At 42.5% G+C, this 17,029-nt stretch overlaps 1 long non-coding RNA gene across 3 annotated transcripts; it reads right to left on the reverse strand.

Annotated features, from left to right (window-relative positions):
* Nucleotides 1–1,096: 1,096 nt before the first annotated feature.
* LOC108038695 lies at nt 1,097–8,550 on the reverse strand. Of its 3 annotated transcripts, XR_006417731.1 has the most exons (4): nt 8,051–8,550; nt 2,042–2,299; nt 1,761–1,967; nt 1,097–1,698 (listed from the first exon to the last, which is right to left on the reverse strand). It is a non-coding gene; the product is annotated as an uncharacterized LOC108038695 (long non-coding RNA). The 3 variants fall into 3 exon arrangements; XR_001768960.2 differs by lacking the exon at nt 8,051–8,550 and having other exon boundaries at nt 1,761–1,905; nt 2,042–3,363; XR_001768959.2 differs by lacking the exon at nt 8,051–8,550 and having other exon boundaries at nt 2,042–3,264.
* Between the last annotated feature and the right edge of the window lie 8,479 nt (nt 8,551–17,029).

A 17,029-nucleotide genomic window follows, 5' to 3' on the forward strand; every position in this document is an offset into this window, starting at 1 on the left:
AGAAGCGAGCGAGGGAGCGCAAGAGGGGCGAGAGCGAAGGCTCGGAGAGCTCAGTGAACAGCCCCGATGCAGTGGGCCACTGGCCTAAACAAAGTATATATATTCTTGATCAGGATAAATCGAATTAGCCATGTCCGTCTGTCCGCCAGTTTCAATACCGTTTGCGAGCTCACAAACTTTCACACTCGTCCTAAAACATGTGTACGCAGATCAATCGCCCCGATCGGACGTATATATCCTATAGCTCCCATAGGAACAATCGGATATATCTTGCAAGAATTGATGATATTTCGCACAGTGTAAAAGCTATTGGCAACGAATCTTTCCAAATCGTATTTTTTATGCATATATTGATCAGGGTAAAAGCGCGTGCCGATCGGACGTCTATATCCTATAGCTCCCATAGGAACAATAGTGTAAAATCTGTCAAAATTTGATGTTTTTCAGATTATTTCGAGCAGTGTAAAAGCTATTGCCATAAAATTATTCAAATCGTATTTTTTATGCATTCCTTCATCAAGGTAAAAGCGCGTGCCGATCGGACGTCTATATCCTATAGCTCCCATAGGAACAATAGGGTAAAAACGGTCCCAATTTGATGTTTTTCAGAATATTTCGCGCAGTGTAAAAGCTATTGCTATAATTTTTTTTCAAATCGTATTTTTTTAAGCATTTTTTCATCAAGGTAAAAACGCGTTCTGATCGGACGTCTATATTTTATAGCTCCCCTAGGAACAATACGGTGAAATCGGTCAAAATTTGATGTTTTTTTAAATATTTCGCGCAGTGTATAAGCTATTGACATAAATTTAGTAAGTCTTATTTATTTACGCATACCTTGATCATGGTAAAAGCACTCGGATCGGACGTCTATATCTTATAGCTTCCGTAGTAAAAATTGTAAATGCGGCGAAAATATCCCTTTTTTTCTATTTTTATATGACGTTTTTGCAGTATAAAAGCTATTAACATGAAACTATGCAAATCAACTTTATTTATTATTTATGTATACCTTATTCTTTTCGCTACTTTTCCAATTTTAACAATTTCGGCAAAGACTGCAAGGGTATTAAAACTTTGGCTTGCCGAAGCTAGCTTCCGTCCTCGTATTAGTTGCTTTATTTAGTGCTGTGTTCTTAGGCTATCCGGGGACCCATCAAAAGGGCCCCTGTAATTTTTTCGGCGGAGACGACAACCTTTTTTTCTCGAATACCTCGGCCTTAACCTGACCGGCAACTCATCGAGGAAGATCATCCAAACGGAGCTACATACCTCCATAGCGACAGAGACCAGTGAACCGGTCCGCAATCCTGACGCCTCAGGATCACGCCAGTGGGTCCGTTCCGATCCGAGTGGGTGACGAGGCTCTGCTTCGCGCGCCCACGTGCCCGTCCGCAGTAGATATCTCCCTGCAAGTTTTTGGTCCTGGCTGAAGTCCAGCGAGGCGCACTTTGCCGCCTGTCCTGGCCGGTGAAAGTCCAGCGGCGGGCCACGATTCACGTTTGGCCTCAGTCCCTGCGCCAGCGACCGCCACCGGGGTCATAAAAAACTGCGCCGACAACAACGCCTTGGCACCTGCAAAAAAACACAATTAGTCATTTAGGAAATTTAATTTGTAATTTGTCAATTGATGCGGATTTGCCTGCGTCCGTCCTTTCTCGCCCCTCGTCAAGTACAGCAATTTGGTCGGGGGCATCCCTAGAAGTGAGGGAAACTCTTAAGTCATTAGGCACTATCTTTATATATATATATTTACGCACGTCCTTTCTCATCCCTCGGAGCTCCCCAGGATTAGGTGGTCCAAATGGTGCAGTAGACCAAAAACTAGCCTGCGCGAAGTTTTGTTTCCGCGGCGACTGTAGCCAGATTCCGGACCTGAGAGGCGCTGGTGCTGTGATCCCTTAACTAATTTCCCACACGCTGGTGCGTTTAGGGTCTCGTATGTGAAGAAACATCAATATTCTTACCTGCAATGCAAATACATACGTTGTAAATATTAAATCTTAAAAGGCAAATGAAAATGATGGTGTAAGTTATTTACCTGTTGGGGGAGATAGACCGGTCGTACACCGCCTGGCGGTGATTACGGCCCTTAAGGATGGGTGGTGCTTCCCTCGCGTCACTAGGGGCACCACAGGATAGGTGGGTGCGCTGTGGGAGCCACATCTAGTGCCACTTTTCCGTCATCTTTGTTCCCGATTTTTTTTTTTTTGTGTATTAAGTTACTTCCTGACCAACCAAGGTTAAGGCAGATTTATTTGGCCGTCCCGTATGAAATAAAACGGGTAAACGCCACCACCTATGTGTGAAACAAGATTTCATGATCTTGGTTAGAAATTGTTCTTCATAAATATAAATATGAAATGTCGTGTTGTGTGATTCTGAAGATAAGCGATGAGATTCGATGAGGGTGTTATCGATATGTGAGTGATATTATTTATAAATGTGAAGTTGTATGTGAGTTATGATGTTATGAGATGATGTGTTAATTATAATTCTATTTTAGCTGAGCGTATGAATTGTGTTATAGAGGTGTAATTAGTTATTGGTTCGTGAGCAAAGAATCGATATATATCGTTGTATTGTAAGAGTGGAAAATTTCTACGGATAGATTCATATTTTGAGCATTTTAGTAAAATGTGAGAGATGTCTTCAATGGAATTTTAGTTGCAGTCACAAATGGAATTGTCAAAAACTTTTAATATGTGTAACGTGTATCTGTCGAAAGCATGACCGCTAAAAATTCTGTTTAGTTGCTTGACTTCGAGACGATTTAAATTGCAGTTTTTGTCTTTGAACCATGGCTTTGTGTCAACATAGGGAAATATTAAGCAATATCCTTTGTTTTTTTCAAGGCAGAAAGCTTTGTATTCTCTTTCCCAATCAATCATTATCCGATTATATAAGTGTGTGATGGCATCGTTTAGAGTGTATCTCAGGAATACACATGAGCCGTTAGTTCTGGCATTTTTTGCTGCGGAATTTGCCAATTCGTTTCCTTTGATATTAAGATGGCTGGGTATGTGGTGTAATTCAAAATACAGTATACTTTGACTGTTTTCTATTTTTTTAAGAATATCTAACGCTATGCTATTTGAAACACAGCTTTTCTTCAGCGTTTGCAGTGCACCTAGTAAGGATGGCTACTTTGCTAAAATTTTCAAAATTTGCAAAGTCGATGGCTTTCTCTAGGGCTGCGAGCTCAGCAGTCAACGAAGAACGCTTAGAATTAGCATAAAAACTTTTGACAGTATTTGACTTGGAATGAATAAAAGCACTCCCCATAAAATTTTCCTGAACTGAGCCGTCAGTATATAACATTTCAAAACCTTTTTTGTTATTGGATGATTTTTTGTTTGGGATAATACCCTTAAAAAAATCCACATCCATCGATATTTTTCGAGAATTAAAAGAAGTACAGCTTAAATTAGCAATTGAATCAAAAATATCTTTGAATTCCGAGTAAACCTTTATGTAGCTGGTGTTTTTTTGCTGCGAAATCGTTGGTCAAAAGAGAAGCTGCTGGTAAACCATGAGCAAAAATTTTGGCCACCTCCTTCGCCGTGGTGAATTTGAATCTATGTTCCGGAGGAAGTTCACCTGCTATATGATATATTATGTTAATAGGAGTAGACTTAATAAGTCCATGCGATTTCCTAAGGAACAAATTTGCATGGACCTTAATACTGTTTTTAACTGTTTTTGAAATGTTAGTGAAAGAAGAGCAGGCATATTCATATTTGGGTCTAATAAAAGCCTTATACAGATTAAGAGCCTTACTAGGATGAATGCCAAAACGACAGCCACTTAACATATTTAGGAACATATTGGATTTATTAGCTTTGGCTAAGATATGTTTGACGTGTCCTATAGCGTAATTATTTGTACTAATGGTCCTACCTAGATAAATAACTTGATCTACATCGTTAATAACTAAATTATTGCATATAATGTTTAATAATTTTTTCCTATTATTAAAATGCATTACCGACGATTTGAGTGGGTTAAATGTTAAATTAATAGAATGGCACATTTCTCTAAAAACATTAACTTTGTGTTCAAGAACATTTCTTGCCGTCGTAAAATCTTTGTCAAAAGTAATGAGAAAGAAATCGTCCGCGTATTGAAATAAGGTGCTTTGATGATCATTTATGTTATGCAAATCAGCAGTGTACAAATTGAAAAGCATTGGACTGAGGCAGCTTCCTTGACTAACTCCCTTATTCACAGTAATTTCAGTGTTGCCCATTTTTAAAATTCTTTTACTTATGAAATTTATTATAAAATTAATATCTAGAGTGCTAAAACCATTGTCTATAAGAATTTTTGCTAAAATAGGAATATTGACTGAGTCAAAGGCTTTACTTATATCTAAGACTGCTGCTGTTACATGAAAACCTTTAGCTTTCAGATTAGCTATATTATTAATTACATTATTAATGCAGTGAGCTGTGCAGTGGTTTTTCCTAAAAGCGTAAGACCGATCTGGAATTAGATTAAAACTATCCATGTGCCACTCCATGTTGGCTTTAATAAGACTTTCTAGACATTTAAGCACAATACTTAAAAGACAGATTGGTCGGTTATTTGTTATTATAGACGAATCAGTGTTTTTTTTTGGAACTGGAACGACTTTTATTCTGCGCCAAGAATCTGGTACTGTTCCCTCGTTAAAAATTTCATTAATCATAGAAACCAAATTTTGAATTTCGTCAGGTGGCAAGGAGAGAAGCATGTTATAGGAAATGTGGTCTAGACCTTTTGCAGAATTAGGGTTATGTGTTTTTAAAAATTTAGTCAGTTCAGATGCAGAAAAATACATTCTATTTATGGTTTGAATGAAAGAGGGAAAATCCATTTGAATACATTCTGTAGTGTCTGGCACTGAGGATATCTGATAAAGGAAAGCAATGTGATCAGAATTGCTAAATTGTCTGCTAGTAGGTTTAATTTGTTTATAGGATTTCAAGGATTTAATAGTTTGCCACATTTCTTTAATTGACTTTGGGTTTGTCAAATCGTCTGCTTATTTATTCATATTCTCCTTTCTCACCTTATAAAAATAGTTATTAAGTTTTTTGTTATTTTCAAAGAACATTTTTGCATCTGATAACAGTTTGGTTTTGTAATATTTTTGTCTGCTAGCATTTCTTAGTCTTAAAAGTCTCTCACAGGTCTCATCCCAATATTTCTTTGGAATATATTTGTTATTCTCATTTATTATAACTGTATTTCTTTTTACAATGTTGTTTGTTGTATATGTGAGATTGTCAAGAGAAGTGATTTTTATTTTTGAAAAATCGTTCAAAACGTTAGATTGAAGCAGCTTATGGCTATTTGTAGTAGTAGTAATATTAGTAATTTCTAATATTATTGGGAAGTAATTGCTATTGGAAATTTTTGAATTTGAAGTGGACCATTTAAGGGAAAGATTATCTTTGTTTACAAATGTTAAATCAAGTGTAGAGAAATATGACGGATTAGGAGAGTAAGTGGGAGAGCCATCATTTAAGCAAAAAAACCTTTAGAAAAGAGGACTTGTTCTAAAAGAGGACTTTATTATCATGAGTAGAGTTTCCCCAAGTTGACGATTTAGCATTTAGGTCACCACCTACAATAGATAGACCCCCAAGAGCCGTTGCCGTCATAAGAGCATCAATACAGCCTTTCTCGAAATCATATATGTTAGTATTAGGAGGAGCATATACACTGAAAACATTAACATTGTGTTTTAAATTGGTGGTGGAGATTCCAATGATTTCAATTTCAGTGTTGCAGTTAATGATTTTATACTTAATATTTTTATACCCGTTACTCGTAGAGTAAAAGGGTATATTGTATTCGTGCAAAAGTATGTAACAGGTAGAAGGAAGCGTTTCCGACCCTATAAAGTATATATATTCTTGTTCAGGATCACTAGCCGAGTCGATCTAGCCATGTCCGTCTGTCTGTCCGTATGAACGCTGAGATCTCGGAAACTATAAAAGCTATTGGCATTTTGCATGTAGATTTTAGGAGTTCCTTCGCAGCGCAAGTTTGTTTCAAAATGATGCCACGCCCCGTCTGACGCCCACAAGCCACAAGCAGTGGCCACAGTTTTGATGCTATTATGAGAATTTTAATTGATATGTATTTGTTTCGTCAATACCTATCGATTGGCCTAATAAAAGTTTGGCCCGTGGTTCCACGGTAGCGCCATCTAACGGATGACTTTGGAACAGCTGGTCAAGGTGCTAATTCGAGCGGCGAAAAACATACAAGAAGGCATATTTATATTAAGTTGTTTAGCTGAGTAACGGGTATCTAATAGTCGAGGCACTTGACTATAGCGTTCTCTCTTCTTTTTAATATAAATTCCTACACCCCCATAACCGTCGTTGCGGGGCTTACATATAAAATTGAATTATTTTTGACCCAGATTTCGGACAAAAGAGCAATGTCAACGTTGTTATTAGATAAAAAAAATTCGAGAAGCTGTTTTTTATTATTGCTTGTCAGACTTTGTATGTTATATTGTAAGATTTTCATGAATTAAAACAAAAAAATAAAAAAACTTCTAAAAATAAAAAGAAAAAAGTAAATTAAACGCATGAACGCAATTTTTGGACATCAATTTGGGAATTAGTTTTGGCAATACATGTTCTTATATCTTCTAAAAATGTTCTAGCATCTGCTAGAATATCTGAATTATTTTATAATAAAAACGAAGAAATTTGAGAGGAGATGGAAATTAAACTGCTTTCCGCCGTTTCTAAGGCTGAAGACTTTGCATTAGTAATAGGTTGGGTATGAGAAAAGGTTTGTTGTTGCTGTGAAAAATTTGCAGGAAGAGATGACTATGCAAAAATGGAAGATTGTGAATGAGTAGGAATGAATATCTCGCTTAGAGAATAACTGTTCTCTTTGAGTGCAGTTCTATAGCTGTCCATTGTGACTTGTGCATTTTTATTCTCATTTATTCGGTTTTGGTTTATTTTTACTACTTTATTGTAGGGAATGCAATTGTGAATGCATTCTGCAGAAGCATTATTTTGCATTACAGGTATGGCTGATTTTTTTTGAGCCTGTAGCAGAGGAAAATCGGAAGAATTAAAAATTTCAAAGGAGTTAGGGGTTTGTTTCTCAAATAAAGCTGGGAATTTGGTTTTTACTTCAATTCTAAAAAGATTCTCGACTGTCATGCATTTTTGTATGGCAAAAGCTCTCTTTCTTTCTGGGCATTCAAGCTCAGTGGCAGAATGAGGCTGTTTGCAATTAGCGCACTTAAAAATTGGACATTTCTCCTCTCTTGGATGCAAGAGGGAACAGTCTCGACAAATTGCATGGCTTTGTTTGCAGTGTTGGGTAAAATGGCCTAACCTAAAACACCTGAAGCATTTGCTAAAAGGAACAAACAGTTCGACCTTAACTTTGGTATATAGGAAGATGACCTCCTCCGGAATTTGTGCACCCTCAAAGATTATTTTAACCCTGGAAGTAGGTACCATGTCTTTATTTTCGTTTTTCCTGTTTACTCGGATAATATCAATGATGGCAATTGGCGATGAAATGAATTCTTTTAATTCAGGTAAGGAAAATTTTGTGGGGATTTGAAAAATTATGCCGGTTTTGCAAATAAAATGTTTTAATATTTTGAATTTATTAATTTATTATACCCGTTACTCGTAGAGTAAAAGGGTATATTGTATTCGTGCAAAAGTATGTAACAGCTAGAAGGAAGCGTTTCCGACCCTATAAAGTATATATATTCTTGATCAGAGTCTATCTTTAAATTTGAATTTATTAAATCATTAGCTGCTTTCGCTTACCTGCATTCGGCTTTGCAGCGCCCGTAGCCAATTTTATTCACTTTTATTTTAGATTATTTATTATATTATTTTTATTTTATTTTATTTTTTATTTTTAGATTAAATAGAATTACATTAAGTTCTAATGCATTAATTGCTTTCCTGTTTTGTCTATTTAAGTTGTTGCCGTTTTCTGTCATTTTGTCAATATAAACATTATATGGTCCTTAATGGTTGTGTGGATAAAAAAGAGGTTCAAATACCTGTATACCCTTTTCCTTATTGTTTGATTTCGCGTTGTCATCGCCATTGTTATTCTCCATGTCATTTTCCTTCTTTTTGTTAGTCTCATATGAGTCCGTTATATTCTCTGATGTTTCCGCATTTTCCATCTCTATACTTACTTCCATCTCTTTATTAACTTTTTCTTCGTTTGGTCTCCTTTTTTTTTGAATTGTGGTAACTTTAGGGCGTTTTGTAATGACTGCATCTAAGCCTAAGGGATTACCCTTGGCTGAATGCGCCATTTTTTGTTTAAGGGGATGTATCCCCGTGTTAAACTGTTTTTTTTTTAAATGAGTGTTTAAAATAAATTGAGTGAAATTAAGTTGGTTGGAATGATGTGTGGAAGGTCAGGTTAAGTTTAGAACACTTGTTGTAATTTATAGTTAAAAAATTTTTTTTTTTTAGAGCACGTGACTTTCTTCTCCGACTGTAGAATTGGAATGCCTTGTTCCCGATTTGTTTATATTTTGGTTTTGCTTACATTTTGTTATTAGTGATGAGTTAATATATGTAGAGTGAGACGTCGATAGTTATCGATGGTTAATGTTGTGGAACTGTAGGGACATTGGGCGTACTCCGGCCTGAGGATTCCGGAGCTAGCCGGCGCCGTCCCAGGAATAAAATAAATGCAGTTCCCTAACATTATGGCGCCCAATCTAAATAAAAATACAAATGGTCGGGACGACGGCGTCTCGTAAATTTGCCTTTTAATTTTTTTTAAGAGTATTGTAGGATTTTCAGCAGGGCAGGAGACTTGATTCTGGTCACATATCACAGAAGCAGCGGTGACCTGTGGGTTGAATCTTGGCCCAGAAGGGAGGAGATTTGCACCCGCAGATAACAAAATAACCGTAATAAAAACTGTGATAAAAACTATGATAAATTAGGTAGGGTTTAGTTTGTTATTTATTTGATGTAAAGTACTTTGTTTTGTATATGTTTTTGTTGTGAGAGTAGAAGTTGATCCTTTGTTTTGATTTCGTGGGTGTGTTTGATTTTTCATCTCGGTTTTGAACTTACATGTGTGTTCGTGACCCGTGATGGACACGGTTATCAACAAAGTTGATAGCCAGTCCAGTTGACGCACTCCTGCGGCAGGGCATAAGACGGAAAAAAGGGGTGTGTCCAGCCTACGCACGACAGAAGTGAAACCTCTCACCCTTTTTTCTACTGCTGTAAATGAATTCGTTTTGGCACAGAAATGATTTCGGCTGAAAAATCGTCTTCTCGCTCAAGTACGCATAAACATAGATTTTTACGCTCTCAACTTTGTGCGAGCGCGCTGAGAGCGAGAGAGAATAGAAGAGGAGAGAGAGATCGTTCGTCAGCGGTGAGAGAGGGACAGGGGACCCCGCTTTTTAGTCATGAATTGGTTTTACTCCGTCCCCGAAAATCCATAACGCGTTTCATTTAAGCGCAGGAAAGTTTCCGTCACGGAGTTTACCGGCTGGTGACCGGTTCCATCTCCCCTAATAACTTTAAAAATAATTAAATCAAAAAAAGGAAGAGTCATATATTTAATATTAATTTATCTATTTTTTTATTCCATTTATTTATTTATATTATTTATTAATTTTTCCAGGTATCTATTTATTTACCAAAAAAAATATTTATTTATTTCCTTAAATTATATATTTATCTATATCGAACATTTATTTATTTATTTCGAACATTTATTTATTTATTTATCTGTTTATTTATTATTTGATGGTCCTTATTTTAATATTTATTATTCTTCTTAAGTATTTATTTCTTTTGGTGATTTGTTTCGGGTATTATATTAGAATTCTTAGGGAGATATAAATATATTTTTTTGTGTGCTATGCGATGCCTTCCAACTTCGTTCTTCATTCGAAGGTTCCGTTAGCCGGGTTTGATTAGGCAACATGGTCCTTGGAGGACGAGGGCGCTGCCGTAGGTGGACTACCGCGCATTTCGAAGGGGTTGCCGAGGACTCCACAAGGCCATCTGGGAGAGACGCTGGGAAAGGAGTTCAGAATGGACCAGGAACCTTCGGACTTCGGAGGGATTGGCTCGGCGGCGGACCAACTGCTGGAGATAAAAGACCGCGCACCAGTCGTGGACTCCGCTGCCCAGTCGGCCGCTAACAACTGCCGGCAATCAGAGGACACCGACATTAAACGTTCCACCGAAGCCGCCTATAAGGGCGTGGGATTCTCCTGGCTTCGTTCCGCAGGGTGGGCTACCTTGGCGAAACGCCGCCGGTTCGCAGAGCCGAGCTGTCGATTTCGGCGAGGAACCGCATACATATGCTAACGTAGGGCAGGACTTTGGCAGCCAGAAAGTACGGATAGATCGGTTGGGAGTGTTCTTTGACGGCGATCGCAACTCGGTGGAGGATTTCCTGTTCCGGCTCTAGTTCTTGCAGAGGCAGTACCAGTGCCCTTGGAAGGAGGTGCTCCGGACGGGCTCGTGAGTGGTATTGGGTCCACGTGCGTCACTGCAGGGTAGACAGATGGCCGAAACTGCGTGCCGCGCTGATAGATAAGTTCCGAGGCCACCAGACAGGATGCATCAGTTTCTGCAGCGGGAACAGCAGCCTGGGCAGGGTGCCGAGGATTTCGTCCACGTCATGCAGCAGCTGGCCTCGCGCCTAAAAAACCACTGTCCGAGCGACAGTTAAAAGTTGTTAAAAGGCATCGCCAGGTTCGTCTATGCCATGGACCTACTCACGGTGGAGGAGCTGCGGGACGAGTCGAACGCAACTTCGGACGACGGGGACGCGCCAGGTACGGGCAGCAATCGCGCTTTGGTACCGGCGATAAACCCAGAGTGAGCGAGGCCTTGCTTTCGGAGACGGAAGAAGATCCGGATGGGTTGGAGGTGGATGAGTTGCAGGCCAAGGCCAGGAATCCGTTCCGAGCGGGTTGCTGGAATTGCGGAGTCGTAGACCCCGGGTTTTGTGACTGCGCTGCAACAGAACGCCGGTTGTTCTGCTACCGATGCGGGAGGCCAGACACCGTGTCTCCGAAATGCCCGGATTGCTGGGAAAACGGTGGACTGGGCGATCCGAAGATGGGAAGGATGCGCCGGAGAAGAGTCCCGTGAAGAAGTAAACGTCCTAAGTGTATATAAGTGTTTAATTAATAAGGATAGCTGTAAGTCGATATTAAAATACTTACCTTACGAAGAACGGATACGTAGATACTTGGAGGTCAGGAATCGGATCTTCTCCGACCACCAATTGAGCGGGATGAAATTGGTGTCTCAGAATGTTCAGAAGGCCAGGGATCGATTTTGGAAGAGACGAGCGAGGAGGCGAGAAGTGGTTGCCGCTGTGAAGCGCAGTGGAACGGGAGACCCTCGACAATTCGCTGAAGTCCGGATCCTGACCTAACAGCTGGCAGAATTGTTAGACACGGGAGTGTCAGCCTGTTGGGAAAAGGTTGCAGGGAGCTGGTCGAGGCGTTGGATGTGCCAGTCCAGAAGTACTTATCCGTGGTCCGAACAGCGTCTGGAGAGGACCGTTCGATTATAGGACGCGTCGAACTACCTGTGGAGTACAGAGGACTTACAAAACGGATCCTGTTTTATGAATGCCCTTACCCAGAGAAGGAAGCCTATTTTGGAGTGGACTTCTGGCAGGCGTTTGACTTGGGTCCGGCGGTGATAGGCCACAGCGACCCAGAAAGCGTGAAGAAGGCAGACGAAATCCACTTGGTATCCCATGCATGTCGCCTGCGAAGCAGAAGGTAGTCGAGGATGAGGTGGACAAGATGCTAGCGCTCGGAGTCATCAAGGAGAGCAAGAGCCCGTGGAGCAACCGGACTACGGTAGTGTTGAAACCTGGAAAAGATCGGATCTGCTTAGACGTCCGCAAATTAAACGATCTGACTATCAAAGACGCTTACCCGCTGCCTAGTATCGACGGGATCCTGTCCAGAATCGACCAATCATTTTATGTTTCCAGCGAGGATTTAAAGTTCGCATTCTGGCAGATCGAGTTCGACCCGAAAAGCAAGGAACTGACAAGCTTTACGGTTCCTGGTCGACCCCTCTACCAGTTCCAGCTGATGCCCTTCGGACTCTGCAACGCAGCGCAGCGGTTGGTGAGACTCATTGACCGAGTGATCCCAATTGAGATCCGCTCCAACATCTTTGTCTTCTTAGATGATCTGTTGATACTGGCCTTAGATATCTAGAACCAGGTACATTCGGGGAGTCGCAGAATGCCTGAAAGCAGCGGGCTTAACCATCGGTATAAGTAAGTCAAAGTTTTACTTTAAATCGTTGACATACCTGGGTTTTATCGTTGGTGGAGGTCATCTACAGATGGACCCAGGACGAGTAGAAGCAATCAGGAGGATGCCAGAGCCTAGGGCGATGAAGGTGAGAGCGTTTCTTGGGACCGCTATATGGTACCGCCGGTTCATAAAGAACTTCGTGTCGTTGGCCGCCCGGCTCACTGAGTCGTTGAAGAAAACTGGAAACTCGAAGTTTTCATTGAATCCAGAGGCCCAGATTGCTGTAGAGTCTTTGAAGATGGCTTTAACCACTGCACCAGTCCTGGTGCATGCTGTCTTCAAGAGACGCTTCTTTATTCAGTGCGATGCGTCACACGTCGTAGTCGGGGCGGTGCTTTTCCAGCAAGACGACCACGGACAAGAGCAGCCGATTGCCTTTTTCTCGGCCAAGATGAATAAACATCGCGGCGCTCATGGGAAGTTCCGGTCATATGTCGAAGGGATGCCATTCACCTGTATCACAGCCCATGACAGCGTGAAGTGGCTCATGTCCATGAAGGATCTGTCGGGACGTTTGGCGAGGTGTTCACAGTAGCTTCAAGGATTCCACTTCGAGAACGTCGTGGCAGACACCCTTTCACGGTGCGTGGACGAGCTCGAAACCACTTAGTTCGCAGGAGAAGATTACCTCGAGTTAGGAAAGGATGTGGAGAGTAACTTGGGTAACTTACCGGACTTGAAGATCGAGGATGGCCTCATCTTCAAGAGAGTCTCTTCAGCAAATCTGGACGATGCGGTGGAAGGTTCCGAGTGGAAACTGTGGATCCCACAGAGTCTAACCCACAGCATAATCGAGCGTGCGCATACGGACCTAACAGAAGCTCATGGCGGAATGGGAAAGACTGTGGAAATCCTCCGACGGCAGTTCTACTGGCCAGGCATGGTTCTCCTAGTCCGCGAGTTTTTGCGTGGATGTGATGTCTGCAAGGAGCCCAAAGCGCCAAATTTTCCAATTTCCGGATGCAGGTCGGTATTGGAGAAAGAGTCCAGACGGGACAGCCATTCCAGAAGCTGTATATCGACTTCTTCGGGAAGTATCTGAGTTCTAAGAAGGGTCATGTCTGGATTTTTTATCGTGGTGGACCATTTCTCCAAATTTGTATTCCTGAAGGCCATGAAGGAAGCTACCGCCTCGAACGTCGTCGAATTCCTCATCCACGAGGTATTTTATAAAGTTGGCGTACGAGAGGTAATACACTCGGACCATGGTCGGCAGTTCATGTCGAACATCTTCCAGGAAGCGATGGAGAGTTTCGGTATCTCACAGCTAAAGGCTCCGGTATACTCCCCACAGAGCAACGCAGCAGAATGAGTAAATCGAAGCGTTTTGGCCGCAATCCGAAGCATTTAAGATGAGGACCATCGGGACTGGGACGTGTACCTTTCGAAGATTGAGGTAGCCCTTCGAAACGCGATCCACTCGGCGACAGGAGAAGTAGCTTTCTTCGCAGTGTTCGGACATCACATGTTCCTGAACTCAGCCAACTATAGGTTAGCGAGGAAGCTAAAGTCCTTGTGTGACCACGAGATGGCGGGGATGAAAACGGCGGAAAAACTCCGAGTGATCCTGGAAGAGGTCCGAAAGAATCTGGACACAGCATATGACCGAAGCCGCCAACGCTATGAGCAACGGGCTCGAAACTTCTTGGCCAAGCCAGGTCAGGAGGTATACCGCCTAAATTTCGCCCTCAGTGACTTCGGCAAGTCATTCAACGCCAAGTTCGCCAGTAAATTCCTTCATTCCTTCGATTGGTGAAAGCTGTCGGCAACAATGCCTACGAACTGGAAGACCTGCAAGGATGCCACCTCGGAGTTTACCACGCCAAGGATATCCGGGTATGTTCTGGAAGAGAAACGAAATAAACAAGGGCAAATAACGTTGATGTCAACATACTTCCCCGCGTTGAGCACCGTATGGAACTGCAAGTTGCGTAGTGGTCCAGGTTCCACCAGGAAAGGATCCAAATGCTCCCAATGATTTCGTCGAGTGGCTTCAAATCCGATGACGTCTCTCTAAATCCTTGGGTTGTGTTGCATTTCGATTTGGAAGCGGCTGGAAGTAGTTTGAAATCGAGGGCAAAGGAATTAGCGATCGCGTAGGCAGGGTAACAGAACGTAGAGGCGCCCCCCTTTAATGGTCATTGGGTGATTTAACTATTTAAATTAATCCCGGTTCGCTCTGGGGATTCTCTTAACTATTTTTGGAATGACCCACTTTGTGACAAGGCCATGCTTCGCGCGCCCACGTTCCCGTACGCTGTAGATATCTCCCTGCAAGTTTTTGGTCCCGGCTGAAGTTCCGCCTGTCCTAGCCGGCGAAAGTCAAGCGGCGGGCCACGATTTACGTTTGGTCTCAGTCCCTGCGCCAGCGACCGCCACTGGGGTCAAAAAAACTGCGCCGACAGCAACCCCAACAATATTTCATTAACCGTCGTCGCATGCAGATGTGTATTTATTGTGCTCCGGGAAAAAGTATTCAATAAAATCACAAAAGTGCAGTGACCGTTTTAATAAATTTATTATAACGCGAAAAGACGCTTTCTGTGATGAAATCGCAAATGTTTATATTGATTGGTCATTTAATTAATATAAAACTTAACACTTACAACTCTAATTAACTTTACCACGAATACAATGAGTCTGAACGACGTTCGCACACAACGTCAACGTGAGCAAGACGAGAGACGGCTCTCAGTACAAAGAAAAAACGCGTACTTCTCTTTTAAAGCAACCGAAAATAATGCAAGCTCTGAACAAGCGAGGGCAATTACCCCCAACTTGACCGAATTCTTAAACGTAGCGAGCGAGAGAGCGCGTTCTTGCTCCCCCTCGCTACCATCGACGTCTCTGCTGCCAAAGAGCGCTGAATGTGCTCCAATGCAGGTTTGCAATAACCTAAGCTTATCAGCAGTAACTAGCACTGCAATTTCTTTAACAACGTCAACTGTAACAACAACAACTGTAACTGTATCGACTGCGCGTTTAATGACATCATCATCTAGCAGCGCAAATATTAATACGTCTGCTGCTGCGCTGCCCGAAAAACAGAACAAAAACAATGAATGTGCTAAGCCGGCTGTGCAGACTGGTATGGATCGCTACATCCAAATCAAAAGCAACGCAAAATAACCCGTAACAATGCTAGCCTAGCTGGAATAGAAACGCCCACGAACTCAAACCGATTTGAAATCTTGGAAGACGCCTATGACGTTGAGGCGGCCGAATCTACTGAGGTCGAGAAAAGGAAACCAAAGCCTCCGCCTATTTATATTCGAGAAAAAAGTTCAAATGTTCTTGTCAACAAAATTATCGAGCTTATTGGAAAGGATAACTTCCACATAATACCTCTAGTAAAGGGCAACATCCAAGAGACAAAGGTTCAAATGAAGTCTGAATATAAATACAGAGTATTATCGAAATATCTTACCGAGAATAAAAAGAACTTTTAATACTGTTTTGTATTAACAAACGCAAAACTTGTGATTGCAGGGAAAAAGGAAAAGGGAGTTTGCGTAATGAGGTTCATTTAACAACTGATTTTTAATTTCAATATAAAAACGCTTAAGCCTAACTTAACGAAGGGGCGAGAGACGGGGCGAATTCGCGAGAGCGATTAAATCTTTATTGCGCTCCCGCTCCCGCCTTACACAATTCAACAAATTTCAAAACGCAAAGTGCGCGAACACCGCCCCCTCTGAAGGACCGCCGTCTTCAGCATGCCACATTCAGCACCGCCAGCCAATGGACCGCTCGCCGATACGTGGCATCCTTCGTCCTCACGTCCGCCACTCGGACCTTGCCGTCAGCGCCGACGTGCACCGCCACGATCCGCCCGATCATCCACTGCTGCGGCGGAAGATTGACGACGACGAGAGCTCCCACGTCGACGTTTGGAACCTCCTGGGGCCACTTGTTTTTCGCCTGGAGACTCGAGACGTACTCCCGGGATCAACGCTGCCAAAACCTGTGCCTGAGACACGAGACACTGTGCCATCGTCGTAAGCAGGTTGGGCTGACTTGGTCCGGGAGCGCTGCTGAGGGTGGAGCTCTGAGGGGCCCGCCGATCAGGAGATGGGCTTAGGGCTTCGCCGTCGTTAGGATCTGTGCTGATCGCTCCGAGGGGCCTGGAGTTGAGAACGGCCTCCACGCTGGTGAGGAGAGTTCGAGCTCCTCCGCGGTCAGGATGTCTTCGCCGACCGTCCGAAGGAACAGGTGCTTTGCAGACTTCACACCTGCCTCCCAAAGTCCGCCGAAGTGAGGTGCTCTGGGCGGTATGAACGCAAACTCGCATCCTTTTCTTGATGCGAATGTTGCGATACCGCCCCACTGCTCCTCCAGACGGGCCCGGAACTCTCTCATGTGGCGATCGGCTCGAACGAAGTTCGTCGCGTTGTCGCACCACACCTTCTCCGGAATCCCGCGTCGACTCACGAACCTTTGGAATGCCAACAAAAACGCATCAGTGTTGAGGTCAGACACTAACTCTAAGTGGACCGCTTTGGACGCAAAACATACAAACAATACCACGTATGATTTGTACGGTGGCTTACCACGGATACGATACGTTGTGTTAAATGGGCCACAAAAATCAACACCACAGATATTAAAAGGGCGGAGAGCTCGAAGTCTGTCTGATGGCAAGTTTCCCATGATTTGCGTCAAGAGTTGCGGCTTGCACCGAAAGCAACGAAT

The sequence above is a fragment of the Drosophila rhopaloa genome, unplaced genomic scaffold (assembly GCF_018152115.1).
Source record: "Drosophila rhopaloa isolate 14029-0021.01 unplaced genomic scaffold, ASM1815211v1 contig_36, whole genome shotgun sequence".
In the NCBI taxonomy this organism is placed as follows: domain Eukaryota; kingdom Metazoa; phylum Arthropoda; class Insecta; order Diptera; family Drosophilidae; genus Drosophila; species Drosophila rhopaloa.